This window comes from Agelaius tricolor, unplaced genomic scaffold (assembly GCF_023055355.1).
Source record: "Agelaius tricolor isolate 1412-34295 unplaced genomic scaffold, bAgeTri1.0.p SCAF_7, whole genome shotgun sequence".
NCBI lineage: Eukaryota > Metazoa > Chordata > Aves > Passeriformes > Icteridae > Agelaius > Agelaius tricolor.
The window spans coordinates 28,882,618-28,902,863 of record NW_027269267.1 but is presented as its reverse complement, the minus strand read 5'-3'; the positions used below and the strand labels follow the sequence as shown (position 1 = coordinate 28,902,863).

Genomic DNA, 20,246 nt, shown 5'->3' with positions numbered 1-20,246 from the left:
AAAGAAATATTTCTTCATTAGCTTTTGTAAAGGCCTACAGACTTCAAGTTAATAAGAGCTTTTTCCCTGTTTTCTGCCTTAGAACTGATCCAATTAGGTTTCAGACCTTTCCTGGTTTAAACAAACTCTGTGCTACAAATCCTAACGTGTAGGCGATGTGCTGATATGTGGGAATGAAGGGATATGCTAAAAATATAAATACATTTAAGGGAATAAAATAACAGGGGAGGAATACAGGAGGAAATTATTATTTAAACGCTAAAAAAAGGCAATGATTTGGTTCACATAAAGTAGGTACAGAAAATAGTTCAAGTGTAATTTTTATCTTCGTAATATTTCTTTAAAAACTGTGAAAGTGTTTGTAGCTGGCTGAAGATCCTGTGGGAAAACATGTACATTCTAGCAGCATTATCTTCTCAGTCTGTTCCTATGACTGTTGTGTACTGCTGTTGTGACAACAGATTAGCTGCAGCTATTTCAGTTTCCAATTGAATTTGGATTAATGGGTCATTTTAAGGTCTTCTCTAAATCTATTGCATACTCCACATAAATTATATGAGAGCTGGGGTATTTTGGAAGTAAAGAAAATGTTTTCAAAAGCCCATATATTGCTACAGGGTTTGGTTTTTTTTAGCCTCGTGCCTTTGTCATTTTTCCAATGGAAAATGGAGAAAAATGTAGTCCAGGACAATGTGCAAACTTTGTCTGTTTAGCTGTATGGTGTTAATATTTCATTCTAGTCCTTCACAGTGTATAAACTTGAAGCTCAGCAAAATAAATGGGGTAGCTGGAATTCACAAACATAGCTGCAAATCCTATTAGCAGTTAAACACAACAGGTCTGAAATGCACCCTAGTGTGCATGAAATCTACTGTGCAAACACAAAATAATCACTTCGGGTTGAGTGACATTTGCAACTTATAGGTAAAAATACTCAGAGAACTTAGTGTATTTAAGCAAGTCTGCCTTTTCCTGAAAGTGTCTACTAAGTCACTTGAAACTTAACATTTAATAGAGGGGAGAGAAAAACAGCCAAGGAGATGTCCTGGTCTAGTACAAGGCTGGATTGTGCCTGTTACGTGGCAACTAAAGAAAAGCAGGAGGGTGTTTAGCTTCCAGCAGCACTAAAGTAAACAGGTAAGAGTGGGAGGCTGGATGGGATGTGCCTCTGTTACGCACTGGAAACTGCTATCCAGGATATCCAAACACATTCCTGGTGCTCTTCCAGGCAGCACCTGTCTCTTACATCCGTGCTCAGGTCTAACACACTCGTGTAAGCAACCTTGTTCCAGCTGCTGTAGCAGTCACCACAAAGGAAGAAATCCAGTCCATTTTTAAAATTAGCCATCGGTCCCAGAGGCTCAGCAGGAGACACTGCAGTGACATCGACTGCATGGCCATGAGCTGCTCAGTCCTTGTAGGACCAGACCTTCCACTCCATCCTGATGTGAGGAGAGCAGGGCAGGAGAAAGGAGAAAGGAGAAAAGGAGAAAGAAAGGAAAGGAAAAAGAAAGTCTTCCCACTAAAATACTTGCCCCAACTCAGAGGCAGCTAATGATGGGAAATGCAGCATTTACTTTTGTAACTTATTCCAGCAATGAACAATCTCACAGCCAAAAACATCTATTCCTGTTTGTGGTTTGAATGCACTTGGATTTAACTTCCAGGTATTAAAGCATTCCCTCCTGCCCCTCACAGGAAATTACACCCAGGCACTCAACCCCCCCTACAGTCTGTTTATGAAGAAATAACAGATTCTTCCTGTATCAGAGCACACAGCAGTTTTTCCAACCTTTAATTCATTCTGGCAGCTCTTTGCCGCAGTCTCGGTAACCTTTCAAGTCCCTTTAAAAAGGGGCACACCAGAATTATGTGCTGGTATCTGGGTTGACAACAGAGTTAAATTTATCTCACTGCTCCTTTGATTCTATACTCAGGATCTCAGATGCCCTGGGTGACTGTGCTGGTCCTTCTATGCTGTCACCTCTCAGACTGCTGTTAGAAGCTGATGTTTCTGAAGATACAGTTCCCCAGTCTGAGAGGATGGTCTGGCTCTTTTCCAGCTGTGGTTCTTCCAGGTCTGATCCCCACTTGGCACCAGCATCAACGCATGTTTTGGCTGTGACACCTCACCTTGGTGAGGGAGAGTACATCTACAAGTGCTCATGGATGCCCTAGGCTGGAGGTAGATGTTGGATCCCAGCTTCCTTGAGTGATCAAGATCACTCAGCATCACCATCCTTCCCTCACCATTGTGTCCTGCTTCATAATCTACACCTGGAGATATTATTATTATTATTATTATTATTATTATTATTATTATTATTATTATTATTATTGTTGTTGTTGTTGTTGTTTAGAAATAATCTTATGCATGCTTCTCAATTTGAAGTGATGAACAGAGTCAAATTCTAATGCAAATGTCTGTAGGACTTGACTAGAAATGACCATTTATGAGAACCCACACAGACAGTTTAGGGTGTTTAGGGTGTTATATTCATAGCACTAGCCCATGTGTCAGGTAGGATATTGTTAAGGAGAATCTAAGTGTACTTCCTTTGTTCTCAAGCTCCTTTATGCCACAAACTTGTAATTTCATCAAAAAAGGAAATCAGACTTTCTTTATAAACAGACCAATTTTCCATAAGGCCATGTTGATCAGTATTAATTTAATTTTCTACCTTTGTTTCTTTTTTAATTTTCAAGGTCTTTCATTATTTTGAATTTGCTAATGACTAATATCAAGCTTAATAGCCAGAGCAAGTCTGCTGCTGGCACAGAATCAGCATGTTCTGACACTTTTGGGATTTGCTTGGGGCTTTAAGACCTCTACAAAATTAGTGTCAAAATAGGCCATCTTGCTTTTTTTGCTAGCATTAATAGAAATTCTCAATAAATTAACATCTTAAACAGTTTGCCATCTCTCTGCAGCAGTTGGCTGATATCACAGTCAATATTTTGCTCCTGGTAGAATTAAAATTCCTCTAACAGTCTGTGACTCAGGTAGAATATAGTCTATACTACTGATCAGAGTGGCAGCTGGCACAGCACTAGCTGCACAGGTAAGCAAATGCTGAGGAGAGATAAGAAGGACAGGTAAATAGCCCTAAGTACTCTTCCAGCAGCCAGCCAGTGTACTTGTATTTTCTCTTGTTTGTCTACACTGTATATATCCTCATTTGTATTACTTGTCTCTCCATTCCCTATGTTCACCTCTCTATATATGCACAGGTATATATGCTCTCACATGCATATGTTCTCACCTTCAATATTAACAAGTCACACTTTGACCAAAGCTGTCTTGGTTGCAAAAGAGATATTTTTTAACCTAATTTAAAAAAACCTCTGGATATGCAACTTCTTTATCTGTTGATGGATCTTCCCTGTACTGACCTAGCTAGGTACTGCAAACCCCAGTTTAACATAAATGATGAATGGTCTCCTGTTGCTGGCTTCTTTAGGGGTCACATTCACACAGTCAGTCCCCCTTTTTTCTTTCCTGTTGAAAGGGTGGGTGAGAGTCCTTAGAACAATTTTGTGACAGCACTGTGGAATATATTGGTAAAGTACCCCCCCATTAATGTCTTGACTGTGCAGAGGTCTCTTAAAAGGAACAAGATGACAAATAGATGATAAATATGGTACTTATTTTATGCAGTACAATAATCTAATTAAAGCATAAGTTATTATATACTTGTAGACTAAACATGGATACCAAAGAGAGCCTGCAAGAGGGTCTGAGATGGGCTTGCCATTTGATGAGCACACTGTGCAAGAGCATGTGTCACTCATTTAATTTAATGTATGATTAACAACTCCTGAACATGATTAGCACTTCTCTAATTGTGATTAATGTGAGATATTCTGCAACAGCCTTTCCACAAGTGAAAATTCATAGATTGTTAAAATGGAAAAGCAAATATATTTTATCATCAGCCACCCAACATCTTGGAAAGTTCCAGAGTCTCTTCAATGTCCCAGTAAGCCTCTAATTGTGTCTGACACGAGTGGCTTTAACTATATCCCTGTTTTTTTCAGAGCTGACATTTAGCTCCAAGATGTTCTCCAACAGGTGGCCTTTAGCTGGATGGTTACCAAGTGACACTGGTGACAACAACATTCTGCCCCATACATAAAATACAAGGGATGTGACAGTGACAGGAGATATCATAAAGCACAAGAAGAAAGCTTCCAGATAAACTGTGGCCAGTTCTCTTTTTTTCCCCCTTGTTTGCCTGTTTAGAGATGAGCTTTCCTGACCTTTGCTCTTTAAAAAAGCCTGGGTTTGCTAGTTCACTTGCTTGCTTCCACCTTTCTCCTAGGGCATTTGGAAGGTAAACACTATATTCTTTTCTGCCCTCCACAAAAGACTCTAGATGCTGAAAGAAAAATGTTTGAAAAGAAAGTATCTTTTCTCTTTTAAAAAATAAGTCTTTGGGTGCTCTTTAGGATTTCTAAGTTCCTTTTGGGTTTAGACCACTTGATGCACACAGTGTGTGTCTTCATGTCATTGTATAAAACAATGCTTTTTTGTTTCATTAAGTTATCAAAACTTTATGGGAGAAGAGCATAATCCTTTCACCTTGGCTGAGTTGCTTACATCCCTCAGGAGAGTTTTGAAGAAATTGCCTGGACTCCTCAGTCTGTGTGGTGACCAGAGAAGCCAGCAGTGGTTTATGAGCCAAAGGAAAGGGGTGCAGTCTGTCCCTGCATGGAATTAACAGGCAGCAGCCAGCTCTCCTGGGAAGCAGAGTGCTGGCCATGGATTAATTATGGGAATTTAGGGAAGTTCCTTGTCCTCTGTGGGGTTTGAAACTTCTCTGTGAACAAGACCTACACCCTGGGTCTCCTGGGGTGGCTGCTCCCCATTTTGATACCTAGAGCAAGCCTGGGCAGGGAATAGCAAACACTCTGGGTTCAGACACACTGTCCTTTCCTCTCAGGGAGCTTGAATTTGGGGGGTTAAACCACAATCAATCTTGCCAGCATCAAGTGATATTTCAAGGCAGCAGAGCAGAGGGGACAGCAAGCCACCCATGCTGGGGGTTCTGTTCCACGTCAGGCAACATGATGGAGCCACAGAGCCCCCAGCCTGCCTTCAGGTCAGGGATATTTCCTTCCTGTCAAAGGCTTTTAAATGAAATCATCATAATCAGCCAGCAGAGATGGGTGGAAGCCGGTACCTGAGCTTCCAACATTGTACAGGGGAAAATGGAGTAAAGAGTGTGATGGACAGAGTAGGAGAGCCAGGTGTGAACTCTGCCCCTTTAGGCTTGGAAATCAATTGCAAGACAAAAAGTTCGGTTTAGTGACCACAGTGACAATCCTATAAAGTAACATTTGTAACTGTGTATTTGTTACCCCGCAGGCATTGCTCTCGCAGTATAAAAGGCTTTAGAGCACCCCCGGATGGTATTGTCTGTTCAGACTGAAAGCCTGCCGTACAGCCATGCTGTACCCCTGACATCCAGCCCCAGATACCCAGCTGAAAGCAGAGGTTACTGAGGAACCAGGTACAACAAGGGACTGCCGATGGTGAAAGGAGAAGCAGATCTGCCCTCTTGTGTGCATGGCATCTACTGCAACTTTTTCTAAATTAACATGAAGTTAATTTATTCCTTGTAGTAATAAATACAGAAAAGATATTAATGCTTTGAGTGTTTTAACCTCACCATAAAGAGAAAAATAAGAAAATAAAGGATGAAGGATTGGGTTATTTCTTCTCAGGAATTGGTTTGTAGACCTGAAGGTAAGCAATGTGTGTAGCATGATCAGGAGAAGCTGCTCTGAACACTTAGGCCATCAAACTAGAGACTATGAAAATACAAGTAGTACAAAACCCCTAAGACAATAAATCTGATTGCTAGGGAAACTCAACCATCTGCAAAATTATTACCCATTAAAACTAAGCTGTTTTGTTGTTTTGTTTTGTTTTTTGTTTTTATCAAGGATGCAAAGTAGCCTGAGTGTTTTCATTGCATTCACCACAGCAGGAAGGACCAAGAGAGAAGATTTCAGCTGAGGCAAGTATATTTGGCCAGTCCTAATTAAACCAGAGAGGGACAGAGGACAGCCAGCTTCATAGGGCTGGGAAGGTCAGTCCTTCTATGTCCTCCTCCTTCCAGCTGTTTTCTTTTGAAGCTTCACAGCCAGTTCCTTTAGTCCCTAGCATACCCAAATCTCACGTATTAGACATGACACTTGTAAGAAATTATAACCTGGGCAGCTTCTCTGGACACAGAGATCAAAAGATCAGACTATCAACAAAAAGAAAATGTAGCACAGGTTGTTTCAAGTGCAAAGCTCAGGCTTGTCTTGCCAAGGCACTGGACGATCAACCTGCCAGTTTATAACCAGCTGCTCATTTTCTGTTTGCAAACTACTTAATAACATCTAGGGGTAAAGAGTAGAGCTTGTTCTGGATTGGATTTCTACAAATAGGGTTCTTTTCTTTTCTTTTCTTTTCTTTTCTTTTCTTTTCTTTTCTTTTTCCTGCTTTTCTTTTCTGATGACAATGAAAAACATCAATCAAAGGAAAAAAAAAAGAAAAAAAAGCCAGGCACTATTACAGAAGAACCTGTCAGTAGACAATGAATTTACAGCTGAATAGGCCAGCTGTAAATGGAGTGAAATCTGGATGCAGCTTTAAAATACAGGCTACAGCAAAAGGTGTGTTTTCAATTTGTCATCACTCTTGTGAAAATATGCTAAGTCAAATGGCATCAGTTTTTCACTTCTTTACAAGGAAAAAGCAATTATATTCTAGGCCTGAGGATATAGTAATATATAACAGAATAAACAAATTCTTCAGCATATAAGAATTCCATCTTCCATTGAAGTGGTAAATGCTATTTAGGTGCATTTCCCAACAATTTTCCTGATTCTGTTTAGAGTGTTTTTTTCTTTAAGAGTTCCAGTGAGATCAGCAATAAAGCAATCTCACATGAATTAGCCTGGTTTTGTCTGAATCAAAATTACACCAACAATAAATGTGACTTGGTGGATCCTATCTAATATAACTTCATTATAAAACAACACCAATATCACTCCTTACCACAGGACAAACAAGAACAAAAAGTAAAATTAATAAATTCTGCCATTGAAATAAAACCAATAATTGTTATGGTTCCTTCTTCTCACTGTTTACCCTTTACTTATTTCAGACTCATTGTTGAAGATCTGGGGGATTTGTGGCCTTTTATGCTTGTTTATGCTAAAAAGTTGTGTCTAACATGTGGGCTTGCAGTTTGAAATGGTACTGGGAGCAAAACTCTTTAACTGCACCATAAAGCAGGCTGCAAAATATTGAATGACAGGAAGATCAGGTGTTTTCTGTTAATTATTTCTCAATCAAAGAAAGGCCAAAATAAATATATCTTGTAAGGCCTCTTTACAAAAAAAAAATTTAAACATTTTGTTTTTTTGGTATCAGATCCATTCTTTCATTTTTGTGTATGTGTGTGTGTGTGTATATATATACACACATATATAAAAACCCCCCAAGTATTTTCCATTCTTCTAATATTTCTTTCTTCCCTTCCCAGAGGGCTGAAGCTCATGCACAAGTAAAGGAAAACACACACTACCCCCCTCCTTGTTTCCTCTTAGAACACATATTGTTGGTGGATGTGAATAATCAGTTCCCAGAGAGGGGATGCCCTTGAATCCAGGAGAACTGGAAGAATGTGGAAGTGTCTCCTCACCTTCTTAAAATGGCCATCCAGACTCAAAAAGAAGCCAAGACATCCTCAAGAGGTCTTCAGGCAATCACAGCACTGACCTTATTTTTTGCCATTTTTTCAGAGATGTCTGTTTCTGTTACAGTCATTACAATGTGGATGTTTTAGTGTAAATTTTAAGGTCTATATTTTAAAAATGGAAGGAATCTGCCATAGAGTCAGCAGTTGGCAATATCCAAATGACTAATAGCCAGCAGAGGTTAATGTCCCTTAACTTCCTCACAGGCCATCAACCCCGAGAGCTGATCATTAATTGCCTGCAGTAGCCTATGCCATGGTCATTACTGCTTAGTTATTCAGATGAAATGAGTAATACCAATTTTAGGATTTCAGTTTTCATAAATGGAGAGTTCAGTCTTTTTCCCCCCACAAATTCCACATCCAATCTGACATTAATTTTCTCCCCACTTTAATAAACAGTGCTCTATGTCTATTAAGCTTTCATAACAGTAAAGACTTTTCCTATGTATTAGCCTATAGAGCAGACAAATAGCTGGATTATATTCAGTTATTGATGCATCACTGAAAAAATAACCACAGAAATCAATCATGGTAAGTAATAAATGAATGAACTGAAAATTATAGGAAGAGTTGCATCCAAACTGCAGAGCAGAGGCAGTGTGTGACTTGGTCCTACTTTCTGTTCCTCAGTCACAGGGGAACCTTTGAGCTCAGACTCCTGGGCTTCCCTTCTGAGGAGCCACAAGGCATGGGCCAGATTTGTTTCATCAAGATACATAATTTGTACAGGGTAGTCTTCCAAAATCCCCACTATTTCAGCCTCCTTGATTACACTGCAATGTAATTCACAAGCCAAAGTTGCTATAGGTTTGTCTTGGTAAGAAAGTCTTGTAGAGTCTCAAAATCATGTACTCTCATTTTTGCCCTGGAATCCAATAACCCTACTTTCTCCATTTGTTTTTTTCCAACAGAGGGAAATGTGTGAATGCAACACTGTGGTGAGCTCCAGCTGATCCCTGCTAAGGATGTGTCAGGCACTTGGTATCACAGGTATGTCTTTCCTTCCCAGGGGAAAAGCTTACAGGCACTCTTTGGGAAATCAAAGATAAATGCACGTGTGCTTATTTTTAGCACTCAGGAAAGGTATTTAACCTCAAAATTACCGAGCCACAAAGTGCCAAATTCTTCCCATCCCAGATGAAACTTTGTGCAAGAAATGACACACCAGATCTGCCTTGCATGGATAACCACTAATAGCAATCACAGAATTACCTCCTGGGCATGTTTTTTATGGTGAAACTCTGTGGTGGGCAGAGTAGAAGAGGTCAAACTTGTCAGTCACAGCAGTTTCTCCTGCTTTGAAGATCAGTGAATTTGTCAGTTACAGTCAGGAGAAATGAGGCACCAGAACCAGCCCACGCACAAGACTTCACAGGCAAAGATTCAAGGAGGTTTAGATCCATGGTCTTGATACACTTCATCAGAGGTCACTTCTCAGCTAATCATTTTCCTACCCAATGCACACCCAGAATCCTGAAGCTTGTTCTGACAGTGTATAGTTCAGTGTGCCAAAATTTCTTTGCAATCTGATTGTCTATTATAAAGTACTGTTGTGACCATGTTTGCACACACTCAAAAGCAAAATTGTGAGACAGCTCTGAGTGCCTCACTTCTGGCAGCTCTTTTACCCAAGGCAGTGGCAGACCAGTACCTAGGCTTAGGAAAGAATGTGGGGAAGAAGGGGCAGGAGAATGTGTACCATCACTTCAGCTACTTTTGAATTGAATTACAAACACCATTCTGACCACATGCCTCTGTCTCTGTTTGTGTTAGTATGCATTCAAGTCATGGGATGACGAATGGTGTGTATCAGACAGAATCTTCAAAGGATGCTTCTGTTGGCTGGTTTTGGGACCTTGGCCTCATGCACTTGAGAATGCTTTCTTAGTCCATTTGGACAAGGTACAAGCAGTGTCCTGCAGAATTTCGTGTTCCACAAGTCTTCTCAGCACAGCACTTTCTGCAGGTTCTGCTGGACACAGTGGGATGGGAAGCTCTCAGTCTCTTTGCACAGCTGAATGCTGTGAGAGCTTGTCCAGCAAAAGCAAGGACAAGAAAAAGCATTTGCCGGGGAATTGATGTAATATGAGCATGTTTGCACAAGTAAATTAAGCAGGGCCAGACCATAAGTTTGAGCACTGTTCCTCCATATGTCTGTGCATCTTATCAGTGTTTTCCCTGAACAGATTAGGTCAGTCGACAGACAGTGCTCTAGACAGCACCTAGATGGAATTCAGAGGTTAGGATGTGAAAGGACCACCCCAGCATGCCTGGACATGACCACACTTGGGATTTTGGAAAGGAGAAGGAATATAGAAAAAGTTCATGAGCCTAACAATTGCAGGATGGCATATTGCAGAAATTGTAAATCTTGGAACTCTCGTTTGCTTTTTTTGTCTGTTATAAGTTCCCTTTTAAGTACTCTCTGGTGAGGGAAATAGAGTCCCTATTTAAAAGAGTTCACTGAGAAAATGAAGAAGCAATGTAAACCCTGAGGTAAAGAAAAGAGAATGAGGAAGAAGAAGAATGTGTATTTGGTTACAAGCTCTTGACAGGTCTCCTGCATTCATATACAGGAATGTATATCTACATATATATATGCATATATGTATGCATATTTGTATAGATACACACACACACATATATATACATATCCATACAGATACACAGATGTGTCCATCATGATTATCTTGAAGATCTAGCATATTATTGTTATCATATTACTGCCCTACTTGTCAGGTGCATGACAGATGTGAGCTTTTTGACAGGAAAGGATGAGAATGTAAAAACCTTTCTCTGGAGGTCATTTCATGCATGGAGAGCTGCAAAAGGGAGGGCAGCAGAATGAGAATGGGAAATGGAGAGTGAAAGGATGCTAAGGGCATTATCAGGATAAAGTGATAGGAAGAGAAGATCAAAAGATCAAGGACAGAGCTACGTAGGGGCTTGATAGTAAAAGGGCGATACATGTATTTTTTAAGCTGTGAAATGGAGAAAAGATAGGTTTGTAAAATGAGAGGGCATCAGTTGTGTGTGCAGTGTGATGGAGGCTAATCCATTCTTAGAAAGGGAGAAAGAGCTAAGAAATAACTTTGGTCCAAATGTCTAGGTTCTTTCTTCTTAACAAATAATGCTGCTGCTGCTGCTGCTGCTGCTGCTAAGAAATCCCATGGACTGTGTGATTCTTAAGATTTGCTTCTTGAAGCTTTTCTTACATTTAGAGTAATTGTCCACTCTCGCTCATACAATCAGGTCTCACACAACTCATCTCTCAGCTGTTCCAAAGACAGAGGTAAAGCCATGAATTTGGAGATGAGGAGGCAGCACCATAAATGGACCCTGTCTGATCAGGCAAAGGCTGCCACATCTTACAGCACCTAACATGTCATGTCACAGATGGGACAGAGTTTTAACATGTCAGGCAGGTGTGTGTCACCCATACTCAAATAGGTCCTGACTGCTGGCAAGCTGCCCTGCGACAGCTCAGCATCCCAGTGTCTCCTGTGCCCTGGGACCTCTCCTTCCAGACTTCCAGACATCACTCCTAATCTGTTATTGTCCCTTGTATCAAGTAAAAAGAAATTTGACAGTATAAAGAAAACAGAAAAACTTTAGACTTCTGCCTTCTCTACTGAATTAATCATCTCTGGCAGATTTGTGGCTTCCTATGACCCTTGAGTTTTACTGTCTGCTAGCACATCAGGCACTGATTTTCCTCTCTTTTTCCCCTACAGCAAGCATTACAGTGATCTTCTCAACACTGACAGGGACAGGGCTTATTTCCAGTAAAAGGGCACCATACTTAGCTGTGCAGGGTAAGTGAGGTTAGGGGGATAGGTGCATGGGAATAATAAAGGCACAGAGGGCAGCAGACTTTCAATATGTTTGTGCAGTTAAATGTAACAAGTTCAGACACTATCATTTACTTTTTTCTACCGTTCACCAAAAAAGTCTTTCTATGTTGTTTTCTTTCTGTGAGCGCTTTCGTATTTTTCTTAACCTCTGCATTGCAGTGTAGTTAGGCTGTGCACATGAAGATATACTCCCTGCCCTGGGGAAGATCCAAGATAAGCAGGGAAGTGACATACAAATGGCAAGGGGGAGAGAGCGATCTAATCGACTGGCCGCAAGCTCTGTGCATTAAGATAGCGAAAGCATACACAGAAGAGGAAAGCTGCTTTCTGCTGGGAGAGGCATGCTTCTCTCCCCCTTCTCTTCCTTGCCCTTGTCTTTTATCCCTTGTCTCCCTTGTGCCCTTTTTGTACTTCCTGTGCTGAGCTGGTGTTAGGCTTGTGAGGGCTGTGGCGTGGCCTGTGTACATTTATTGGCTGCTTACTTTGTTTTCTAATTTAGCTTGCTGCCTGTCTCCCTGCTCATGGCCTGCAGCCTGGCACAGGGGTGTCAGCTGTTCCTTGCTAAAATTGGCTCCTTTCCTCTTGCTGTCTGGTGAATACCTAACACCTGCTGATGGTCTCTGAGTCTGAGAATTTTCCCATGTCTCCCATATTGCACATAAAGATGGAAAATGAGCTATTTTTCCACTCCTCCCTTTCTCACGCCTAAAAAGTACTTTCAGGTGTCAAATCTGAATTCAGCAATACTAAAAGATTGCCCGGTCCGGCTGTCTGTCTCTGCCCGGACACGGGTAGGGTGGTTCTTGGGTGGCACGCGATGCAAAGGACGAGTCTGGACTCTTCAGCTTTTCGATCTTCAGATTGTTTATTGTTTCTTATCTACAAAATTTTCTGTCTGCCCAACAGAGGTCTGATCTGCAAGGCAGCCAAGGGCACTCTGACCACCCACGGGGCGGTCATGTCTTTTTATACTAAAATCTATGTACATGATATTTACTTTTATTTTCTAATACTTTTCACCCATGTTGGCAAGTGCACCTTCACCATAAACCAATCCCCAAGTGCCAACATCACCACAGAAGATGGAAGACAAGAAGAAGAAAGAAGAAGGACAAGACACGGCCTGATCCCTCCATCTTGTCTCCATAACCCCCCTGTACCAAAAACCTTAAAGTTTATATTTCACCCTATAAATGTGTCCCTTTTACACCCTTCACTCTAAAGTGATTCTCATGTCCTCAAACTGCTGTCACTTCTGTGGATGGATCAAAATCAAGCCACCAAACACTCTTGGCAACATTCCAGGATTTCCGAGACCCCCCAAGGGTTCTCTCGGCAACTCTGGACATCCGGAGTGATGTGCTGAGTTCCCACAAAAGATTTCCTGCATTTTTATTTCTCTATATTGTTCATGTTTGGGTGGAGCTTTTGAAACTCCTCTTCAAAACCATATGGCCGCGGTTGCACAGGGGACATTCTATAGAGCTTCTTTTGGTGTTATAACACCCTTGGGCTGCTGAGCAATGTACCTGTGAAGCTGAGGTGACCAATTCTGCTCCTGTACCTTGTAGGATTCTGTGGTGTGTACCCAGGAGGAAGTAGGAGCTACCTTCCATCTCATTACAGGTACTTTAAACATACAAAGCTTGTGAATCTCCTGACACCAAGCTCTAGTGGGGTGATGATGCTGTAGAAGGTTTCAGAGGTCTAACACAAACACAGTGAACTTCCTCTACAGTGAATATCTTGGCTTTGGAAGTTCTGACCAGGGGAAAGATGGGCATTTGGTTTGACATCTCTGCTCTTCTGATGGCTTTTTTCATCCTCCTTTCTCACTGACACTTCTGAAAAGAGCTGTCAGATCACAGCTGCCTGTTTCACACCTCTCTGAGTGAGCAAGGACAAGGGCAGTGGAGCCAAGCACTCATCCCTGGCTGTCACCCAGACAGCCTATGTGCCCTTGGGCAAATTGTCAAATCCTCTACCACCCCTCCCCACCACACCACACTTAACAGAGCTCATTTCTGAGCCCTCCAGGATGTCTCCCCCTCTGCAGCCACTGTAGAACAATCAGTCTGGATCCATGCTCCGAAACTTCATGCACATAACTGAAGAGCCTGGTAAACATCTCATCCCAATCCTCACCTTTCTTTGTGATCACAGGATGGCCAGAGACAGGCACTTCCAAGTAAGACATGAGGTGGGATGTAGTGGTCTGGCATGAGTCTGGCATGAAGATCCCCTTCTCTCATTTCACAGCACCTGGTGAAAAGGTGCTGAAGCTGGGACATGGGTGTTTCAACATGCTGCCAAAGTGACTTCTGAATTGGAATGTCTTCAGTGAAATGTCTGAGACATGATGGAGACTTTATATCCATTTGTTGGGAGGACTTTGTCTGCTATCTGTTACGAAACTCTTCCCAAATGCAACTTAATTGCTTAGCTTATAATAAATTGTATATTCCTGACTTTTCAAAGAAGAAAGTCTGTTTCTTCCTGTGACAGGAACAGACACATTGATACCTCATTTCACTAAAAGCGATGTTGCCTTTCTCAGAACACAGATTATGTGAGATACAGATTTGTAAAGTAACTTCTGAAAAGGCTACTTCAAAAACATCTAGCCTCATTAATACACATGGAGAGCTTCAAATGGCCTTTGCAAATAGCTGTTTTTGCTGACCTAGCTCATAGAAATGAAGAGATTTAACTGAAGGAAAGGTCCCAGTGAAGTCAATGGGCTTAAAACTAAGGACAGACTAGCAGGATCTACACGAACACAGGGCTAAAAGTAGGCAGACATGCTTTGGCAGGGTGAAGCCCTGCTGTCAGACTCACTGCAGTGACCCAATTTCTTTGCAGGCCTCTGCAGGGGAAATGCTCACTCCTGCAGTTCATCCCTTTCCTTCAGTGTCATTAGTACTTATCCTTCCATGTCAAACTTTGCAGAGAAAGGATTTTGCTGTGCTGCTGGGTGTCTGGGAAATGGCAGCTAATTTTTGCTTGTGATTTAGGAGAGGCTTGTTTGATTCTAGCAAAAAAACCTGAGTTTTCCCATGCCATTTAAGGGCTGGAAGGGAGATAGAGACCTACTTTGTTGCTTTCTCAGTCAGTGAGCAACTTCACTGATGTGAAATTTTGGATAATCGATCCTCAAAGAGGTGGCAGCTTGAGCTGCTGGAGAAAAGCTGTCCTTCTTTTTTCCCTCAAGTAGTGCTTGAGGCTTAATCCACTGGACAACAGACACGTGAGGATCCACCTCCATAGCATAAGCAGGTGATGGGGGCAACAGCTAGGGTTGGTACAGAGGAGGAAAATGGTTTGGTAGCTGCTTTGAGCTGCCAGCTGTCTGAAGACAAGATTAGGTTTCAGATATCTTGGCCTGTATCCAGCACTGCCTTTCTTATGCAAATGTCTGTATGTTATTTGATTTCCATTTTCCACAACATCCCCCTCAGTAATATGTAGTTAATATTTATATATAGTTAGCTAATGCACAGTTTGTATGTACACATTTGACTGTGGTTCTGCAGATTGGTTAACCAAACTCTGTCTGGAACCTGCCCTGCCTTTAGATTTGTATGGGTGCAAACAGGCTCACAATCTATCTGGTGTAAAGTGCTTGAGAAGTGAGAAAGAAATTTAATTTTACAAGCAAAATATTCAGTGCTAAAGAAAGTGCATATTTGTTTTTGTACACTACCTTAGAGAAGGAGATACCATAAAATGAAGCCTCAAGGAGCAAGGACACTCCTGGAGAGCAAGCACTGGAGAAACAGGTAAGCACAGGTCCCGTGTCCCCCATCGTGTCTCTGCCAATGACACAGTTTGTGTGACAACATTCATTCAATTGACTCAATATCATGCAAGGATGTACTTAAGGAAAATTTAGTGCTTGATAAGAAATCGTGCCCAGCTAAGCCACAGCCAAATTCTTGATAGGAAACAAGGCTACCTGATTTTTTTCACAATTGTTTTTGTTGCAGATAAAGGAGTTGCAGAGTCTCCTTTTTACCACCAGAGGTCATAAGCAAAACACCCTCAGTCACTCTCCGGGAGGGAAGGAAGTGGGAGAGCCAGCAGAAGTATTCCTATAGTCTTGCTAAGTAAAATGCAGGCGGTAACCATAAGGATTCCCATCAACTGTGAGGGAAGATGCCCAGGTTAGCAGTGCAGCCATCCGTGTGCCAACACGGGAGTGGGAGACAGACAGGTGGAGGGGCACTGTCTCACACTGCTGGGTTTAACACAGATTTGTTGGAATATTTTGCCCTTTTGTATTTGCTGATTCATGAACACTAATGCAGGAAACTTTCAGTGTTTTGCAAGAGGTAAGTAGAATCTAAAATCCCTTTTCAAACCTGTGTGAATATTCAAAAAAGGCACTTGCAGCTTCCCTCAAAATGATCTTTTCTCATTTGCAGACGCATTTCAGGAATACTAGAAAGCATCTGAGCATAATCAGAAGCCGGGAGAAGGAATTTTCCTGACCATAAAGCCTGGATCAGCTTGTGGACAAGAAATACAAGCACGTGATTTCTCTAACCAGCCATAAGACATGAAAATTGGAAAGGCAGCAGAAAGCTTAGGAAGAAAATCAGCTGACGTATATCCAAGCTGTAAAACTTTAAACAGTTATAAAAGTCATGGATTGTAAACAGTGTACACATCATTTGCAAAAGGAAATGTGCTTTCAGACAAATTATTTACAACAAATACCTTCATCTCTTCTCCTGGCCCCTTTGAGCACAGCTCTGAGTAATGTATGTTGGAAGGAAAGGATCAGGGCTGGCAAATAAAAATTGACATTTTTTTTAAATCAGAAAATGTCAAGACAAGCAATTCTGCTCTGCTGTAAAACACCATAATGCCTCTTCTAGAGCTCTGTGTGCTCTCAGTTACTGGTGGCCAGGGTTAGTTGTCTTCTCAGGAAGGGCACACATGAGGAAAGAGAAATGGCATGAGGCAGAAGTAATGGTACTGATGAGGCAGAATTTCTCAATTTCCTCCACTGTTTTGCAACTCTACAGCACATGTATTTCCACTATAAGCAAAAATGAGAAATTACATTTATATTAAAAGAACCCTGCCCTGTTGCTCTAGGAATGTCTCGCAGTTTGTTTTTACTGAGAGATAGGGCTCTTGAAGAAGAGGAGGTTTTTATTTCTCAAAATTGGTAAAGGAAATTTCTGAACAATGACTAAAAGTAAGCTTCATTTTCAGTGAGTTATCACTTACAACTCTGACCGAGAAGTTTATTACAGAAATCTTGACAGCTCATTAACTACCTTACTGAAGAACACTTGTGCTATAATAAAACCACCATCACTCCACCTTTGCAGCTAGAGAAAAAATGAACAGGCCATTTACATATTATATTCAATCAACAGCCACAGAAACACAAGCCTTCAAGTCTCAAGTGAGTTCCAGGTGGGATATCAGTGGGCTGTGGGAAATGCCTGTCTCCTGCAGACGAAGGCCACCAAGCCAGGGCTACTCCTCCGCTGCCCAGACCATTCAAGATCTTCTCAACCACTTGTCCTCCACTTCCTCAACTCCTCAAGGTTTCTTCCTGTTTCCCTGTAGTAGGGGGATGTTGGACTAAGCAATGGTTTCTGAGGCAGTTTTGCCATTTCACCTTCCCACAGAAAAGCTGTGGATCCACATTCTGTTGCTTTGATGCTGTATTAACCATCCCTTTTTGTCAAATCTGTTACCAAAAATCTCTCATAAAAGGCTCCAGGATTTAAATACATCTCACTGATAGAAATGAAGCCAATTATAGTGTGTACTGCCCTCAGCAGACAGAGGAAGTTTGATCTCCCTCCCTCTCATTATAACCTGATAAACTGGAGGGCTTGTATGGGCTCCTGTCCGCCCCTCTCCCCTACCCCCTGGGTCTTCCCCACAGTAAACACAGCAAAATTCTCCAATTTATTTTGTAGCTCTCCTGTCATACTTATTTTTCTCCCCCACTCTCTCTGCAGCTTTTTATGTCTTTCTTTAAAGTGTGGTTATCAGCTCTGGATAGAGTAACACTCTAGCAGGAAACTTATCCTTATGGATCAGAGAATGTTAAATACTTCTGGTGTCTTGCACATGACATTCCTGCCAGTGAATCCAAGAATGGGAGTTGTCTTTTCTGCAGCACCATCACACACACATTTTTAGCTTGTGAATCACAGCAATTGCTGAATTATTTTCCACTCTAATGGTGACTTACTGTTAGTTCTTCATTGTGCATTTCTATATTCACATCTTATGACTAACGGAAGCTTTTTGAATTTCTTTTTACTGAACACTCTGCAGACCTTGGATCCCTTCTGCAACTTGTCAAAATAATTTAAAATGTTATCCCTGTCCTCCAAAGTACTTGCCTCCCTTCTCATTTATCTGTCATCTATGAATGGCAGAAAAAAATGTTTTTCAGTTCTATTTTACAATCTCTTAACAAAATCTATGGTAAACCCCTACTGACACATCTATGTTTGACAAAACCAAAACCAACTCTAAGCATGTTTTTCCTTCAGTGGACATGTCCACCCACGAGCCAGATATCTAAGCTGCTGTTACAGTGGGTGGAAGCTGGAGACCTCTTGGCTAAGTGGACAATGAGTGGCCAGGTGAATTTGTTGTCTGAACTGCAGTGTCTGACCTGCAGTGGTGCCCTCAGGGCAGCCATACAGGGCAGGCAGATCTGACAAGAAGATTACTTTGGAGATTGGTTTGACATGATTCTTCTCAATAACTCAGGTTTGCTGGGTTTCAATCACTACATTATTCTTTGGGTGCTTCAGCGGTGTTTGCTTAATAAGTTTGCTCCATAACTTGTTCCACACACTGAGGTTACATTCCTTGAGCTCTAGCTCCTCAGACTGTTCTCCACCTTCTAAAAATGTATGCCATGTTGCCACTTTACCCTTCTCTAAGGCATCCCATAACCTCTTGAAGACAACTGATAGAGAAACCCAAATTGCTCCAGCAAGATCTGCAAGTTTGCCAGTGTGTATTTCATTGGGTGTTACCAATTTGAATGATTCCACTTATCTAAATGTTGTTTACACTGTTCTTTGAAAGTGCAGCCTGCCTCTCTAATCCCTTATTAAAATAGTGATAAATATCTAGTCTTAATTAACCTGGTTTAGTGATGAGCGAGGCTGTTGAATTGCTTTGATCCTCGTTGCTCTTCACCTTTGTGAGTTGGTAGAACACTGATTTTGTTTGTTCTTCTCTAGCTTTCCCTGTGTTCCTCAAGGTTCTCCCTGCTCCTTCCTCTTTGTAAGGCATTTAACAGCTGGGCCATTCTGAATTTAATATTACATATTGTGGATATGAGGACTAGTGGAGAAAGATTGTTTTTCCTTCCTGAGAACCAGAGGCTGGATTCAGTTACTATTAATATTATCTGACAACAGTATTGAAAACCAATGATGTCAGGTTTTGGCTTTAGTGTATCAGTGCTATATTGCTGCTTGATTACTTCAGTCTTATGCATGAAATGGTGTATGATTGCTTTTTTGCAGGCTGTTTTGAACTAGTCTTTATGTAACAACAGATGATATGAGGCAAAACTGAAGGATACAGGCCGTACCCCATATATAATCATATTTAGTTTTGTGCCTTTGCTTCCAGCATGTGCTTTCAGGTCTCTGAGATAATTTTGCTATCATATTTTCTCTTGTAGTCACCTCAAATAGGAATCTAGACATTAAGCTATTGAACAAGGACATTTAAGAGAAATTATTTGTTTTTGTTGTGGGGTGGTTTTTTGTAGTTGTTGATTGCATTTTTTATTATTTTTGATCAGTTCCAAATGTTTATTAAAACTATAGAATTTCTGGAGTCATTGAGAATGTTGAGCAGCAAAGGGGAGTCACATTTGCTAATGGAAAGTAGTCCATCATTCAGCATGGTTGTGATTAAAGCTTAAAATGGTCTTGGATGCAATCTTTTGAACTCCAAATTATGGCTCACATGACAGGTTGATTCAGAAAAGGTTTACACTTCATTATGCTGTAAGATGATGGATAAGCTTGCAACTGCATTTGATCAGTGAAGTGTAGGAACAGGTCAGATGAAGTAGCAGATGGAGCAGGTTGAGAAATGAGGGTAGAAAGTTAATTGTGGCCAAGATTAATTTCCTTTATTTGACTATGCAGGAGAAGGGTTTGAAATTGTTTCAAAGGTGTTTCTAATTTCAGAAGACAATAAAAGTATTTAGCACTGCACATGACTTTAGGCACTAAATTTAATCTGTAGATTTCAAAGCACTGCACTAGCACAGCTGTTAATCTACTTGCTTGCATCTAGAAGGAGAGGCACTGACAATTTAGTGAACTGTTACTCCATTCCAACTTTTCCACAGCAGGTTTGATGCAGAGTGTGCTGTCCCCAGTTAACACACCCTCAGACCACAGACCAGGCATAGAAAGCCAGCTCCTCTCTTAATGTCCTTGGAGAAAATTGTAAATGGGGTCTATTCTTCCCAGAATATCCTTCTGAGTCCCAAGTGAAATCTGCATGTAAATGTGTGGAGACAGGAGTGTCTTTGACCACACCTTGGTGCTGTGTCAGGATGACATCCTAGTACTTAACAGCTGAATGAACCTGGTGGCACCTTCCAACAAGGGGC

The 20,246-nt window shown here is 41.2% G+C and overlaps 1 long non-coding RNA gene across 1 annotated transcript; it reads left to right on the top strand.

Moving 5' to 3' along the window:
- Positions 1 to 8,669: 8,669 nt before the first annotated feature.
- On the top strand, positions 8,670 to 18,570 carry LOC139591939 (uncharacterized). Its single transcript, XR_011679804.1, has 3 exons — positions 8,670 to 8,750; positions 15,323 to 15,393; positions 16,039 to 18,570. It is a non-coding gene; the product is annotated as an uncharacterized lncRNA (long non-coding RNA).
- Positions 18,571 to 20,246: the final 1,676 nt, after the last annotated feature.